Source organism: Myodes glareolus, chromosome 8 (assembly GCF_982192425.1).
Source record: "Myodes glareolus chromosome 8, mMyoGla1.1, whole genome shotgun sequence".
Lineage (NCBI taxonomy): Eukaryota > Metazoa > Chordata > Mammalia > Rodentia > Cricetidae > Myodes > Myodes glareolus.
The window spans coordinates 101,256,962-101,273,234 of NC_142033.1; the positions used below are offsets into that span (position 1 = coordinate 101,256,962).

The 16,273-nt window shown below is 60.0% G+C and overlaps 1 protein-coding gene across 7 annotated transcripts in view; it reads left to right on the plus strand.

Moving 5' to 3' along the window:
• The first annotated feature begins 1,005 nt into the window (after positions 1-1,005).
• The window catches only part of Ptprs (protein tyrosine phosphatase receptor type S), a 62,131-nt gene continuing 46,863 nt past the window's right edge, over positions 1,006-16,273 (plus strand). For 6 of the 7 annotated variants that reach the window (XM_087909267.1, XM_087909270.1, XM_087909269.1 and 3 more), the window contains exon 1: positions 1,006-1,148. The gene's annotated coding sequence lies outside the window, so the exon portion shown is untranslated. The remainder of the gene's footprint in view (positions 1,149-16,273) is intronic. The other variant, XM_087909275.1, reaches the window with a different exon arrangement.

Consider the following 16,273-nt stretch of genomic DNA (forward strand, 5'->3'; position numbering starts at 1 on the left):
GTGTAGACCAGGCAGGCCAGTCAGGGTCACCCCTGTCAGGCAAGAGGACAAAGCCGGCTCCGCAAACCTGGCCTCGGTGCCGGTGCCGGCCTGGGAAGCCCTGTTCTTAATTTAGGCGCCTTGTCAATTATTCATGGCGCTCTTCCCCATTTACGACCCAGTCCTTCCGCTCCATCTCCAGGCTCCTTGCTCATGGCTCCATCTTTGGCCCGAATGAATGAATTCTGAAGAGAAAACAAAAAACAAAAAACCTAAATTGTAAAATAAAATCGTTTTACTGCCTGAGGCAGGGTCTCAATGTGTAACCCAGGCTGGACTTGTACTTGCAGCAATCCTCCTGCCGCCGTCTGACAGACCAGCATCCCACACTCGTGATAACTCTTTAAGTCTCTTGCTGTTTTTATTTTTGGGCATGTCTAGTAGCTCTGGGGACATGCGTGTGCTTATGCACGTGGAGACTAGAGGGTAACCATAAGAGTCGGGTTCCGCTTTCCTCTGTAGGACCTCGGAGATCGAACTCGGGTTCTCAAGTTTGGCAGCAAACACCTCTATGTACTGAGCCGTTTTGAGAACCCCTTTTATCTCGTGTCAGGGTCTCTAGACTTTTCCCAAGCTGATCTCGAACTCACTGTTAGCCCAGGCGGTCCAGAAACTTGACATTCTCCTGCCTCAGCTTCTTAAGCCAGCAAGCTCAGCTTTGATAGGAAAGATTAAAAAAAAAAAAAAGATATTTTGGCTAAAGGAAGCAGAGGGGGAGGCAGAGGCAGAAGGATCATCGGGTCGTCCTCAGCCACATTGAGTTCGAAGCTAGCGTGGGCTACTCCACACCTTAAGTTTAAAGGGAAGAGAGAGGAGGCAGGCCTGGCCCACGTGTCGCGCGCCCCACGTGCTCCCGCGGCCCTCCAAAGGCTCCCACAGCACGTGACCGAGTCGCGCCTCTCACTGGGCCTTTCTCGGCGCGCATGCGCAGTTTTTCCACACGGCCAGCCCCGCGGCCGCGGCGGCGGAAGGGTGACGTCACCGGCTGGGGGCGCGCGAGCCGCAGTGGGTTTTCGCCCCGCCCGCCAGGCAGCTCGGGCCGCGCGCGCACGCTGAGCCGCCGGAGCCCGGGCCGACCCGGTGCCGGGAGCAGCATGCGGATCCCGCAGGTACCGGGGTGCATGGGGCGTTCAGGGGTGCACGGGGGACACGGGGGCGGGGCGGGCGGCGCCGGCTTTGTGCTCCCAGGCTTCTCGGCCTTTGTGCTCCGAGGGGGTCCGGGCTGCAGCCCCGATCGGATTCTGCAAGATGGAGAGGGGATGGGGAACCGGGAGAGATAGAGATGGAGGGAGACGGGGACCGAAAGAGATGGAGGACGAGAGAGATGGGAACCGGGAGGGATGAGAACCCGGAGGGATGGAGGCCAAGAGGGACGGGGACCGGGAGGGATGGGGACGCGCGGGCGACTTGGCGGGTGCCCAGGGTCTCCGACTGCACCAGCCGGGCGGGGACGCGGTACGCGGTGTCGCCGTTGGGAGCTAGGACCGAGCCAGGCACCTCAGCACACCTGGGGCTTCAGCCCCACCCTTCCGCGGCCCAGGTGCCCCCGCGATCTCCTCCAGGCTCGGGATTGGGGTTCCGCATCCTCCGGTCCTTGCGGCGCGGGGCCCCGTGGGTATTCCCGGAGAGGCACTCTGCGGCCCCGGGCCCCCCCATACACCCCGGGAGCCCCCCGGCTGTCTGAGGGTGGTGACGTCACTGGGGGCGGGGCCTGGGGCGCAGGTGGAAAGGGGGTCCGAGCTCGGGGACCCCGGGTTGCAGCGCGCGCTGGGTCGAGGCCAAGTTCTACGCTCTTTGTGGAACCTCCTCGCCCCCAAATCCCGGTACCACTACAAACTAGGATCCTTTTGATTGCCACACCCCCAAACCCCTGTTCCGTTACCCCCTTTCCCTGCACTTGGATCTGCCTCCAGATGCCCCCGAAAGCCTGCAGCAGGTGTGAGAGCGCCCACCTTCTCGGTCACCCCCACCTCATCCCTTCCTCCAGTGAACCCCCTAACGGTCACTTCCCTGGGGTGTCTCCTGGCCTGCCTGGGATTCCCTCACCCTGGCTTCATTTCCCCAGTCCGAGCCAGGAGTGCCCCCCCTCAACAAAAAGCGTCCTTGATGCTCCGGGGGAGACCTCTGAGGTGTCCCAATCCAGAATGGGCACTTGGGGACCCAAAGACTGTGCTTCAGAACGAGGGGGATCCCGAGGGTATTAGACTGGGGGATACAGGTCTGTACCCATCTTTCTCCACCGGGATTCTGGGTCCTGGCTTCTATGTCCCCCTCCGGGGTGCGGAGAACCGGCGGTCTGCTTTGTCTGGGCTAGCCTCGGACCCTCCTCCTCGGGCTCCTTCCCTCATTAGAGGCCGGGAGTCGGTACTCCATTTGCATAGACTCCCCTCCCCCTGCCCCGTCCTTTCTCCTTTCTTTGTGTCCCTCCCCCTGTCAATCTCCAGCTGCCTTCTGTCCCCGCTCCTGCCTTCTGCCAGCTGATTTCTTGGCGGTGGCAGGCGGGCAGCTGGGGCTGGGGGCGGCTTCTCGCCAGGCCAACCGTAGAGTCCCCAGCTCGGGACCGTGGGGGGACACTCGGGTCCCAGACCATATCCCAACCAGGCCGGCTCCCCGCCTTCCTGCCCATCACTGCCGCCTCCTCCAGAGAGACCCTCAAAGTCCCGTCCTGTGCCCTCCGGAGCCCCAGGGAGGATGAGGGGGACACACCCTCACCATGACATCGCATTTCTTCTTGGGGACGGCTCCCCCACCCCCAGTCCCTCGGGAGAAGCCGAGACTGCCCCGAACCTCCTCCTAATTGGGCTCAGGGTGGATAAACCGCGGCGGGAGCCCGGGCTGCCTGTGAGCGCCGCAGCCGCCGTCCCGCCGAGAGGTGACATCGGTGTCCCCAGGGCGGGCGACTGTGGCGGGTGCCGGTCCCCGAGGCGTCCGCAGCCGACAGCGACGCCCGCTGGGCGTGGCCGGGCAAGCTGTCGGGGTCCCTGTGAGTTGAGGGGCTCTGTGGAAGAAAGGTACAGAGGGGAGCGCTCGCCCCACATACCCCCTTGGTCCCCCGGTCTGCACCAGCGGGTGCAGCGTGGCCTGTGACTCGCGCAGACTTGACCCGATTCGGACGGAGCCTCCGGGGCTCTTTTCTCCACCACCCAGGAAGACGGGGTGTCTCGGTGTCCCTCGTGGACTTAAAGGCAGCCGAGTACCTCTTGGTGACTCGGTTTCCCCTGCTGTTTCGACTCTCAGTCTGCTGTGTCTGCAGACCTGTGGCTTCAGTGTCCCACCTGCCTGGTGGCCCTGTCGCATGGCCTTGTTCTGGTGGCCCTGCCGTAGTGGTTCTGTCCTGGTGGCCCCGCCATGGTGTGGCTCTGTCCTGGTGGTCCCGCCATGGTGGGTGGCTCTGTCCTGGTGGCCCCACCATGGTGGCCAGGAGGATGGGTTGTGCTGTGGTTATGGCAGCCTCTGCCGGCAGAATGCCCCGTGGCCCTGCGCTCACCTGTTCCCTGAAATTGTGTCTCAGCCGCCGCGTGGGGAGAAGGAGGGGGCGTTGAGAGAGTTCGGGGTGCGGGCAAGCCCGAGGAGAGCCTAAGAATAAAGCCGGATATTTATAAACTCGCTGGGTTGGGGGCACATGGAGAGCCGCGTCTGCCGCCCTGGACTTGGGGTCTGGTTGGGTCTGCAGAGCGTTTCGTGGCTGTGGTGTCTTTTTGGGAGGTGTCCCGGGCTCCTGTGGGGAGCCCTCAGCCTAGGGTCCCAAGTGAGGGAGGATGTGCACCTAAGTCTGACTGTTTCCCGTTTGCTGTGTCTAGCCCTCTCTAGTCCTGCGTTCTAGACGCACCTGACATCCCAGAACCTTGGAAGTCCCGGGAAGAGGCCGGCCGCCCTTCCTCTGTCCTCTGTGGCAGACGGTGGCCTGCCCGTGCTGGGGTGGGGTGGGGGGGTCGGGCAGCCACACAGATACCGCACCCACCGAGGGGTCCCTAAACAAAGGCCGGGCCGCAGGGATGAGAGCTGAGTCTCCCCTGAAATCAGAGGGGGAGTTGCCTGCTGGGGGAGGGGGCTGCTGGCCGGGGAGGGCGGGTTGGCGGTGCTGTCACCAGGGAGCACTTTGACCTTAGGGATTAGAAACTGCTGTTTGCCAAGGCCGACCAGAGAGGGTGTCTGAGCCTGAGACTGCACAGCGCTCCAGTGATGTCGGGGTTGCCCCATCTTGATCTCTGGCGACGTGTGGCTCCCCCCTCCCCCTTTTTTTCCTATATAAAAAAGGCCCTGGATTATCAAATTCTTTTAAAGAACACAAATGGAGGAGTGTCTGGGTGGCCAGCCTGGGCAAAGGCCTGGGGCATCCCGCGAAGTGTCGCGGATCCTGGCGCACAGGCGACCGTTAGGGCCTCGCGTCCTCGGTTTCCCCTCACCGAATTTTGTTCCTCCCTTCTTTCTGCGCTGCCCCCCCTCCGCCAGGCGGAGCTGCTGCGGGGGACTGACCAGGGATTGACGCCATGTCCGCCCTAGCTGAGAGCCAGCCCGGGCTCGCCCCCCCCCACCCCCGTGAGTCGGATGTCACCCTCTTGTTGGCTCACGACCCCCTGTGCCTTCCGGGGGACCTCAGTGCGCCCGGTGTTCGTGCTGTGCAGCCCGGCTGGGTTTCTAAAGGCCTTTCTATGTCCCGCTGCGCCCATGTCTGTCCCTGGCGCCCAGTAGGGAACCGCGACCCCGTGTCCTTGTGCGCTGTGGGCCTATGTCGCCTCCGTGGGGGCCACAAAGCCAGAGTGGTAGCCTTGGCGGCACACTTACCGCCCTCGCGAGTTAGAGAAAGAACGGGGACCAAGGTTCAAATCCCACCTCTGCTGCTGGGAGGCTGTATGGCCTGGGGTGGATGCTCCACCTCTCTGTGTTGTGTGTTGCTGCGGATGTATATAGTGGGTGCTCAGCGGTGATTCCTGGCATCCCCCCACCTCCTCCCTGGCCCCTTGAGCCGGATGACTCAGTGCTGCAAACTGGGGCGTTCCCGTCGCTAGCTCCCTAACCAGGCCGCCCCACTTATGTGGGGGGATCCCCCTAGAGGGGTCCCGCAGGTGGGATGCTCGGGTTCAAGGTCATCCTTGACTACTGTTCAGAGACGCAGGGCTAGCCTGGGCTACGGCTAGCACTTGCTACCAAGCCTGCAGGCCTGAGTTCGAGTCCCAACCCCAGGACCCATTCCCAGTTGTCCTCTACCACCGAGCACCCTGCGCGTGGCTCGTCACGTGGCTTTCCACGTGCCTCACTCAAAAGAGAAAATAAACAATTTTTAAAAATTTTAAAGAGGAAACACTCGGTCTGTTTCCCAGAATTCTCCAGGGTTGAGCAGGGACGTTGGGTCTGAGGAAAGGCCCGTGTGGACTCAGCTGGGCCGGCACTAGAGCAGGCTACCCACTGGTCAAAAAAGGGGGAACTGAGGCAGAAACCTCAAAAAGAGCAACTTCTTATAGGCCTGCAACCACTGCAGCACTCAGGAGGTGGAGGCAGCAGGGTCCAGAGTTCAAGGTCATCCTGTGCCACGGGCTGCTCAACTCCTGCCTCACAGCCTCACCCATGCTCCCATCCCGGGTCTGTGAGTTCCAGAAAACCTGGAGGAGCCGAAAGAAAAGATCTTGCGGGGGTACCCATTCCCCAGCACCCCACACTTTGAGAGCCATGCAGTGCCTCAGTTTCACCAGCTGGCAATGGGTTGTGTCACATCAGGGAACCTCTGGCTGCCGAGTGAGGTCACAGAGAGGGTCAGTGACCTTCCGGTGGACACAGCTCACAGGCAGAGGAGGCAGACCTGAACCCAGACCCCATCAGGAGCTTCGTGCTTGCTCTTGTTCCCTGGGGGCTGTGTGGCCTTGGGACTGTTGCTGAGCATCTTTGGTCAGCAGCTGGGGTTCCCACAGCTCCCGCATGCTCCCTTGGCCCTGAGGGCAAGTGCAAGGGGATAGCTGTGTGTCCTTTTCGGAGAGCCTAGTGTAGCCTGACCCCGGTAACCCGGACCCGGCGCTGTGGGGGTGGAATGGCCCCACCCTCAGCCAATCAGCGAGCTCTGGGTTCAGGTGGGGAGTCACCTGACAGCCAGAGGTCCCACGTTCAAGTGCCAGGTCCTCTCAGGCCTCAGTTTCCCCTGAGGCATCAGGAAGCATGGGGGGTGCTCTCCCCCTCCAGTGCTCCCCTGCGTCCTCCCCTCCTGTCAGCTCCCCACTGTAGCCTGGGGGGAGGGGCCTTCTTCCCGAACTCAATTAATGAGCCTGTTAAAAACTATTTATTTTCCCTGACATTTGTTTACGGAGTAGAAAGAGATAAACTGTCGGCGGCGCCGAAGGAGCCGGAGGCTGCGGGTGGCTGGCTCTGGGGCCCCCACCTTGGTGACCCCGCAGGGCCTGGCATGGCCTGGGGTGTCCCCTGCAGCGTCTGCATTCCCTGGAAAAGTGCGGGAAGGGAGGCGGGTGGATGGCAGGTGCTCGCGCAGCTGCTTTTGAGCCACGAGGCCTCGTGGGCCATGCGGGTAGGAAGGTTCACCCCGAAAAGCCGGGATTCGCACGGGCTAAGTCAAGTGCTCTCCGGGAACGGTTCTCTTGTGATGAGTGATGGTGAACTAAGCCTGGCGGTACTGGCGCTCTCCCAGGCTTCCTGTTGGGTGCTTAGAGCACAGTTCCCACCTGAATCAATCCAGTCAGGGTCAGGCTGACCCACTCTTAGCACGGGAGCTCTTGGGGACCCTTCCCTGTTCCCCAGCGCCCACCACCCTGCGTCAGGCCTCTGGGCCTGGCACTTGTGAGGGGAAAAGCAATTTCCAGTGTCCCCTGGCTCTGCGAAGCCCCTCCCCCTTCCCCGGGTCCCACCCCTTACCCCTCTAATCAGTCCCCTCCTTCCTCTGCCCACCACCCTCCATGGCTCCCACTTTACCCCAGGTCAAAGGCTTTGTCCTCCCTAAAGCCAGGGCCCTGCCAGCCCTTCCTCCCCTCCCTCCCTCCATTCCTCCCTTCCCTCCCCCTCTCCCTCCTCTCCTTTCCTCCCCCTCCCTTTCCTTTCCTCCTCTCCCTCCTCCTTTCCCACCTCTTCCTCCTCCCCTCCTCTTTCCTCTTTTTCCCTCCTCTCCCTCCTCCCTTCCCTCCTTCCTTTCTTGCTCTCCTCCCTTTCCTCCTCTCCTCCCTCCTCCCTTCCCTTTCCTCCTTTCTTCCCTTCTCTTCTCCCTCCCACCGCCCCTCCCTCCTCCCCTCCCTCCTCCAGCACTGGCTCCACCCACCCTGGGGCCTTTGCACATCCTCTGCCCCAGGACACATCAGGCTCCCCAGCCTGCACACAGTAGGAACCCTCTGTGCAGGACTGCCCTGAGGGACAGGGACAGCAGCTGTGACTCTGTCCTGATCCCTCTTTGGCCCTGGCAGTCCCCGGCCGCAGCTTCTCCTTCCGCCCCTGCTTCTCACCTCTATCTCCAGAAATAGCCACATCCCAAGTTCCGGCGCTGCCCACGGATGTGACGCGCTGTCCTGCGGCTGCAGAAATAGCTGCGGTGGGGATCCCCCCCCCCCAAGGTCTGAGGAAGCCGGGCACCCACGGGACCACGTGTGGCCGAGGACTTGACCACCGACGGGGTCCAGCTGGCAAGGGCAGGAGGACCAGTGCTGTGGAGACCTCTCTGTGCTGGGAAGTTAGCGGTGGTTGGCTCTAATGCCAGGGTTCCCCCTGCCCGCCTGGGTGCGGCCAGGGCCACCAACCCGACGCCCCCTTCCGGCCTCCGCAGGCACTGCATGCACGTGCACAGACACAGAAAAAAATAAAATTAATCTTTCATAAAAGCATCTTCAGGACTGTGAGTTTGGGGCTGGGTAGCCAGCTTAGCACGGGCGCAGAATGTCTCCCCGACTCGGTGACGTCCAGAAACCTCCAGACATGGCAGAGAAGGGCCTGAGAACCGCACAGGGCCTGGGGGAGCTGACTGCAGAGGTGAAGGTGGGAGAGGGGAAGGGGGTCAGCTGGAAGGCTGCAGATACCTGTCAAGTCTCCTCTAGAGGCGGAGAAGGCTGGATTGTTATGGAATGACGGTCCCGCTGCCCAGAGAGGCCTAGCCAACTATCTGAGGCTACACAGCAAGGACGCAAAGCCCACTGTTGAGCAAAGTTCTCCGAGTGGCACCAGTGGGGTTCTTGGAGGGAGGTGGGACTCAGGGAGGGCTCTGGGCCTAGGGGAGGGTGGACTGTGGTGCGAGGGTTACCAGGCAACGGCGAGTGGAAGTACTTAGTCCAGCACTCAGCATGTACTCAGAACAGCACCTGGGACAGACAGACTGGGTGGGAAGCTGCAGGGTGCTGACCAAAGACGGTTCAGCACGTAGACCCCCCCACCTCCCCCCCCACTCCCCGCCTCCTCCCTCTCCCGGGGCTGCCAGCTCCTGCTCGGTTCCAGTCCCGCCTGACTCGCCCACCCTGCCTCCCGGTCCGCAGCGCCAGGTCGGTGCCAGCTGGCCCCACTGGCAGGCCCCTCGGCAGGCGGCCCCCTGCGTCCGCTCGGGGTTCCTTCTGCCCCCCACGCCTCCCTCTGTGTCCCCGCTGCCGAGGGCGGAGGGGGAGGGGAGGAAATTACACACGGACAAGTAGGAATTGGTTTAGGATCCGGGCCAAGAGCCACTTGCGCTTGGCCGGGCATTGTGGGTAATTCATCGTTCAGCACCATAGAGGCCGGAGAGACGGGCAGACCTGGGGCTTTTGTTTGAGATTCTGCTGAATGTATGGTTTCACTACCGGCCCAGGGCCCCCACCCCCGTCCTCAGCCCTGGGCCCCCCAACCACCGTCCTCGGGACCCAGGGCCCCCAACCCCCATCCTCAGCTTCGTAGGGCCCCTACCCTGTCCTTGGACCCCAAGGCCTCCCAACCCCCATCCTCAGTTCCCCAGGACCCCTCAACCCTATCCTCGGAACCCAGGGGCCCCCATCCAGCCCCCAGAGCCCAACACTCCCTTGGACCTCATAGGATCAAAGGACCCCCCCATCCTCAGCCACCCAGGACCTCCAACACCCATCCTCGGGACCCAGGGCTCCCAACCCCAATCCTCAACCTCCTGGGGCCCCCAACCCCTGTCCTCGGAACCCAGGGCCCCCAACCCCTGTCCTCGGAACCCAGGGCCCCCAGCCCCGATCCTCAGCCTCTAGGGCCACCACCCTGTCCTCAGTCCCCTAGGGTCCCACCCCATCCTCAGAACCCAGAGCTCCCCCACCCCGTCCTCAGTCCCCTAGGGCCCCCACCCTGTCCTTGAACACCAAGGACCCCAACCCCCATGCTAACACCCTAGGGCACCCCAACCCCCCAGACCCACATCCCATTCTTGGACCCCCAGAAACCCCACCCCCATCTTCACTCCCCAGGGTGCTCCAGAGAAACTGGGCTCTGTATTCAATGTCTCCCACCCCAAGGGCCTGTGTGGGGTCTTTGGGTCCCCAGCTGTACTCACCCTCAGTTTTTCCACACCTTAGTGGTTTGGGTTCTTTGTCAGTTTTGTGTAGTAGTTTTGTTGTTATTTGGTTTTTTAAGACCCGGTTTCTCTGTGTAGCCCAGACTGGCCCAGCAGTCGCAGAGATTTGCCTGCCTCAGCCTCCCATACTGGGATTGGAGGTGTGACCACCATGCTTGGCCATCATTTTCTGTAATTTTTTTAAAAATAATATAGTGTAGTCATTGTAGCACAAATTCTAATTGATATTCATAATGAAAACCTGGAGTCGGATACTAGGGGGTGAAAGCTGAGAGATCAGAGAAACAGAGCAGCCAGTCATGAGAGAATTCTTACCTCTACCAATGCTCAGACCAAAGGGGCAACCCTGTATGTAGGAAACCTCAGACTGAATCCTCAGACTGCACTGAGCTCCTGTCTCCTTCTGCCTTATATTCTTCTCTCCACCCAGCCATATCACTCCTGTCTCCACCTCCCTAGCCCTGGAATTAAAGGTGTGTGCCACCACTGCCTACATAGCTAACTAGCAGCTTAGTTCTGCACTCTGATCTTCAGACAAGCTTTGTTAGGTTACAAACAAAATATCACTAAAGTCACCGCATCTCTCCCCACCCCCTCGTATCTTGGGGTGTGGTCTCATTGGGGTCACCACGCCTGGCTTCTTAAGTGGGTGCTTGTCCGGCAGACACTGCACTGGCTGTGCTGCTTCCCTGCAGCACCATTTTTCCCCAGAGCGTGGACTTGAGGGTTCTGATCACATGACTCCCAAGGCACTGGGGGCCACGGTGAAGGGAATGAGATACTTCCCTGGGGATGAAGGTGTCTGATTTTAGGGTTTGACTTTTCTTTCTTGGTCTTGCCCTGTAGTCCAGGCTGGCCTCCAACTCCGGGCAATCCTCCTGCCTCAGCCTCCCGAGTGCTGGACTGAAAGGCATCTGCCACTGTGATTATCAGACCCTAATAATGAGCAAGAGGGGTCACTCTTGCTCATTTTCCCACCCTGACGGAGGCCTCTGCAGCCATGATGCGCTTGTCCTTTGTGCCTTCCACGCTCAGCAGCCCCTCGAGCCCCCGATGCGATGCCCACACACACCAGTGGGTGTGACCCTGCCCCGAGTCCCGGGTGCATACCCCCCACCCACGTGTGTGACCCTGCCCCGAGCTCTGGGTGCGTCCCCCAGTGCGTGTGACCCTGCCCTGAGTCCCGAGTGCGTCCTCCCAGTGCATGTGACACGCCCGCCCGTACCCTGACGGTGTCCCCCAACTCCCGCCTTGCACTTATTTCTCTCGCTTTACTTGAAAGCAGTCCTTTGCCTTTAAAGCACTCAGGAAGCAGAAGGAGGAGGATCTCTGTGTTGGAGGTCACCCTGAGCTACAGGGTTAGTTCCAGGACAGCTTGGGTTACGTGGTGAGACCCTGTATATATAGAGAAAGGAAACAACCGTTCTAGACTAACTGCAGCTGTCCTCAGTTTAGAGCCTGGTGTCCAGCCAGCAGCTCCACAAATGCTCCTTGTGATGGGACGTGATTGTTGTTGACCCCGCCCAGCACTGCCCCTGGGCTTTGTCCCGCCCTCTTCTGATCAGCTTTTGGCCTCAGGGCCTTTGCTACTAGCTGGCGTGTCTCAGGACATCCCTCCCGTCCTGGTGTTCTCTGCCCTCTCCCTTTCCACAGAGGACATTTCCTGCAATGTCTGTGATTCCTGTCTCAGTTTCCCCAGTCTCCACACAGACCTTGAAGGCACAAAATTCGGTCCCAGCCACCAAATAGCCACGGCTTCCCTGCCATGCACCGGTGGAAGAAACTGAGACCAGAGAGTAGCAGAGGCTTGCTCAAGACTCCAGAGACACTGGGGTCTCTGCCTTTGTGATTTGTGATTGTACAGAGTCAAGCACCTACCTACTTGCTGAAGACGGTTCGCAGTAGTGACTCAGGGCCACCAGCCCAGCAAGCGGTTCCCTCTCTCTTCCTAGCTGGACTGAGGTGGGGAGGTGCCCCGAGCCCCGGGTGCGTCCCCCAGTGGGTGTGACCCTGCCCCGGTGTCCCTCCCCCACCCCAGGCGCCTGTCACTGAGGACCCCAGCTGAAGCTTCGGGTACCTTCCAGCCCTGAGAAGTCAGAGATCCGTCACCCTGGTCTGTGCAGTTGACGCCTTATGTGAACCTGTTTAAGGCGGAGCCATGTGACACCGGTCAAAAGATCCCTGAGTCACAGGGCTGTCTGGGCGACCCCACGGGTCCCCTGGGGCCGAGAGTGGGTGTGATGTGCGTGACGTGGTACGTGCGCCAGCTCTGTCTTCTTGGCGAATGGGGAGTTTTGTGACCCTGTGCCAGAGTGAGGGTGGTGGGAGCTGCAAGGGCCTGGTGGAACCCGAATTGCACAGCTAGGTCAGACAGTCGACAGCCATGGGCATTGAAAATCCTGAACCGCACAAAAGAAATAAAATTCAGGGATGTGTGATGGAAGGTGGGGTGTTGAGGAGGCCCCGGGGCAGAGGACCAGCTGTGCAGAGATCCTGGCATGGCAGAGGAATGTAGAGGAACAGAGGAGGAAGGAGGTAGGGAGAAGCAGAGGAGGAGGGAGGAGCAGAAAAGGAGGAAAGAGGGAGAAGCAGAGAAGGAGGAGGAAGGCAGAGAGGACCAGAGAAGGAGGAAGGAAGCAGGGAGGAGCAGAGGGGGAGGAGGGAGGCAGGGAGGACCAGAGAAGGAGGAAGGAGGTAGGGAGGAGCAGAGGAGAAAGGCAGGGAGGAGCAGAGGAGGAGGAAGGCAGGGAGGAGCAGAAGGGGAGGAGGGAGGCAAGAAGAAGCAGAGAGGGAGGAGGGAGACAGGGAGGAGCAGAGGGGAGGAGGAAGGTAGGAAGGAGCAGAGAGGGAGGAGGGAGAAGCAGGGGAGGAGCAGAGGGGGAGGAGGGAGGCAAGAAGAAGCAGAGAGGGAGGAGGAAGACAGGGAGGAGCAGAGGGGAGGAGGAAGGTAGGAAGGAGCAGAGAGGGAGGAGGGAGAAGCAGAGAAGGAGGAAGGAAGTAGGGAGGATCAGAGAAGGAGGAGCAGAGAAGGAGGAGGGAGGCAGGGAGAAGCAGAGGGGGAAGGAGGGAGGCAGGGAGAAGCAGAGAGGGAGGAGGGAGATAGGAGCAGAGGGGAGGAGGAAGGTAGGAAGGAGCAGAGAGGGAGGAGGGAGAAGCAGGGGAGGAGGGAGGCAAGAAGAAGCAGAGAGGGAGGAGGGAGACAGGGAGGAGCAGAGGGGAGGAGGAAGGTAGGAAGGAGCAGAGAGGGAGGAGGGAGAAGCAGAGAAGGAGGAAGTAGGGAGGATCAGAGAAGGAGGAGCAGAGAAGGAGGAGGGAGGCAGGGAGAAGCAGAGGGGGGAAGGAGGGAGGCGGGGAGAAGCAGAGGAGGAGGAGGAAGGCAGGGAGGAGCAAAGAGGGAGGAAGGAGGCAGGAAGGATCAGGGAGAAGCAGAAGGAAAAAAGCAGGGAGGAGCAGAGAGGGAGGAAGCAGGAAGGAGCAGAGAAGGAAGAGGTAGGCAGGGAGGAGCAGAGGAGGAGGAAGGCAGGAAGAGCAGAGAGGAAGGAAAAAGGGAGGAGCAGAGAGGGAACAGGCAGGCAGGGAGGAACAGCGTCACTGCACCTAACCAAACCTGAAAGCCTTTTGGATTTATCCCAAAGGAAAGAAACCCGTGATGCCCACGGGTGGGCGAACCTTGCAGGTAACAATTGCTGACGAGCAGCAATTGTGCCCGTAGGCTGTGAGCATGGGTGGGGTGGGCTCCCCAGCCTGTTGGCACATGCTCCTGCCCCAGGTCACACATTCTAGGACGAAGCCCTACCAACCATGCGGTTCCTTGGAAGCCACTGCTTTCAAGGTGTGGTGCTGGGTGTTGGGTGTTGGGTGTTGATGGGTCGGGTCCTGCCCAGCCACAAGGGGCAGTGTTGTCTGCGAACCCCATTCAGAAGCAGAGTCACACGGGTCACCCCATCATCAGATGTCCTGGAACTTCATAGTGAACCTGGCCGTGTGTATCATGGGGGGCCCTCTGCTATACCCGGGGGGACACATGCCACCACGTGGTCTCAGGAAGGTAAACCCCAATGTGGTTGAGATCTGTCATCTCAATACTTGTAAAAAGCTGAGGCAGGAATATTTTGTAAATATTTATTTATTATGTATACAATATTCTGTCTGTGTATATGCCTGCAGGCCAGAAGAGGGCACCAGACCCCATTACAGGTGGTTGTGAGACACCATGTGGTTACTGGGAATTGAACTCAGTACCTTTGGAAGAACAGGCAGTGCTCTTAACCTCTGAGTCATCTCTCCAGCCCCTGAGGCAGGAGTATTGCTGCAAGTTCTGAACCAGCCTGGGGTACATAGTTAATAGGACATAACCTAGCACAGACATAGGCCTGGACGGAGGTGGCTTGTTCCTTCAGACTGGAGTGCTGTTCCTCCTGTGGGTTGTGACTTCACCCGGCCGAGGGGACCCAGTGTCACCCGACTCCAGAGCCTCATCTCCTACCTGTGCTGGGGCCGCTCCAGGCCCAACCTCCACCCTGTCCCCAGCAACCCCGCACATAGTAGGTTCTCAGTTTGTGTTCCCAGGAAAGACTGAATGAATAGTCACAGTCCAGTACGCTGTTCCTGCCCTGGCCCTGTGCATTCTGGGTAACTTTTATTTTCCCTTTTTCTGCGGACGTCTGCGGATTTTTTTTCCTGCACGGGACTGTTTCATAATTAGAAGAAAAGTTATTTTGAAAAAACAAAAATTCCCCCCCCAACATCCCAGCTGCAGGAGCCGCTGACGCGATCCGTCCCCGTGTCTGTTCCCCAAGGGTGGCTGCATCTTGGTGGCGATGGAGGATGTAGTGACAGCGAGTTCCGGAACCACTGGGGTTGGTGCTCAAGGACACCCCTTGAGTGCTCACCTTCAGGGGGCCTAGATGTTGGCACTGGACTTTCCTAGCCCAATATCCATAATAACCAGTCCCCGGAAAACTCACTGGGACTTTAGAATTCTACCCAGAATCCACCTTCCCTGCCTCTACCTGGACCAGCCTGTGTCCCCCGTCCTGGGCACCTGACTCCAACCCCTAGTCTCATCCCTCCTGCCCACAGCTCTGTGGCTCCCACCTCCCTTGGGGTGAAAGCCCACGGAGCCCAGCTCGAAGCTTTCCTGCTTCTGCCTTCTACTTCCCTGCCCTTTGCTCCAGCCAGGTGGCAAGATCAGTACTACCCCAGGGCCTTCACACGACTGGTCACCTCACCCTCTACCCCAGGGCCTTCACACGACTGGTCACCTCACCCTCTACCCCAGGGCCTTCACCCGACTGGTCACCTCACCCTCTACCCCAGGGCCTTCACCCGACTGGTCACCTCACCCTCTACCCCAGGGCCTTCACCCGACTGGTCACCTCACCCTCTACCCCAGGGCCTTCACCCGACTGGTCACCTCACCCTCTGCCCCAGGGCCTTCACACGACTGGTCACCTCACCCTCTGCCCCAGGGCCTTCACACGACTGGTCACCTCACCCTCTGCCCCAGGGCCTTCACACGACTGGTCACCTCACCCTCTGCCCCAGGGCCTTCGCACAGCTGCAGTGTAGGAATGTTCTTTCGCTGGCTCCTTTCCATATGGTTCCCATTCCCACATAGCCCCTCATTTATCCACATTGTTCCCCTCCATTTCCTGTCACCTCTTGATCTCTAATGTGATTGGCTCTCTACAGTAGACTAGCAGAAACTTTGCTTTACAGGAGACACACCACTATTGTGACAAGGGCTGGAGTGGAGCGAGGTGGCTCTGTGCTGATTGGGAGGGGGGGGGGTATGGCAGATCCCAGCTGCTCCATCTAAGGAAACTTCTGATATAGAGGTGGGTCCTGTGGCCAGCTGTTGATATGTGTGCCGTCAGCGCTGTGACAGGGTGCTTGGGGTTCCTCAGATTGTATTGCCCATTGCAGAAGGACACCTGGCCCAGATTTCCCTGACTCCCATGTTGGTGGCTGTGTCCCAGCCCAGTATGGTTACCATGGTGAAAAGAGGCAGGATATCAGTTCCATATGCTTGAAGAAAAGAAAAAAAAAAAGACCCAGGCAGACTGGGAGCAAGCCTCTAGCCCTTGGCTACTGTCCCCTGTATGCTAGGCAGCCCAGAGGGTCCTCCCTATCTGCACTGCACAGCCCAAGGGGCTTGGGCAGGTAGACATCCTAGCGCATGCTGCGGGTTGCCTGAGCCTTTGCATGCCTGAGCCCGGCCAGAGAGGCATTTTGTTGATTTTTGGAACAGGCCGACCTCACACTTGCTATATGGCCCATGGCACAGGCATCTGGCCCGGGGTTGTCGTCTATAGGTCACCAACTGGGTATCAGGGGACTCCAGCCTTGCTGTGTCCCTGATTATTGTAGGGCCTTTCAGTACGTGGTGTGCCGTCCCGTTGTGTGGGGGGTCGCCTGCTCTTTGGGACATGGGGGAGGGGTGAGAGCACTGAGTCCCCTGCGCGGACCCCAAGCCTCCACCAGGTCTGTGTGTGGAGGGTGTGGGAAGCGGCATCTGTTTCCAATCTGGCGTGCAGTTGGGCGGGAGCTTTGGCCCCCAGGTCCGCGCTTTACAGCCCCTAAGACCCCAGGGGAACCCAGGGTGAGGGGACCAGAGGCCTGAGCTGGTTTGGGGCTCCTGGACCATCCCCGGCCCTGCCTGCATCTGTTGCTATGGCGATGGCGCCGCTGTAAACCGGGTCTGGGGTATCAATTATGGCCATCCCCCCCCCCCGACACACACACACACACACACAC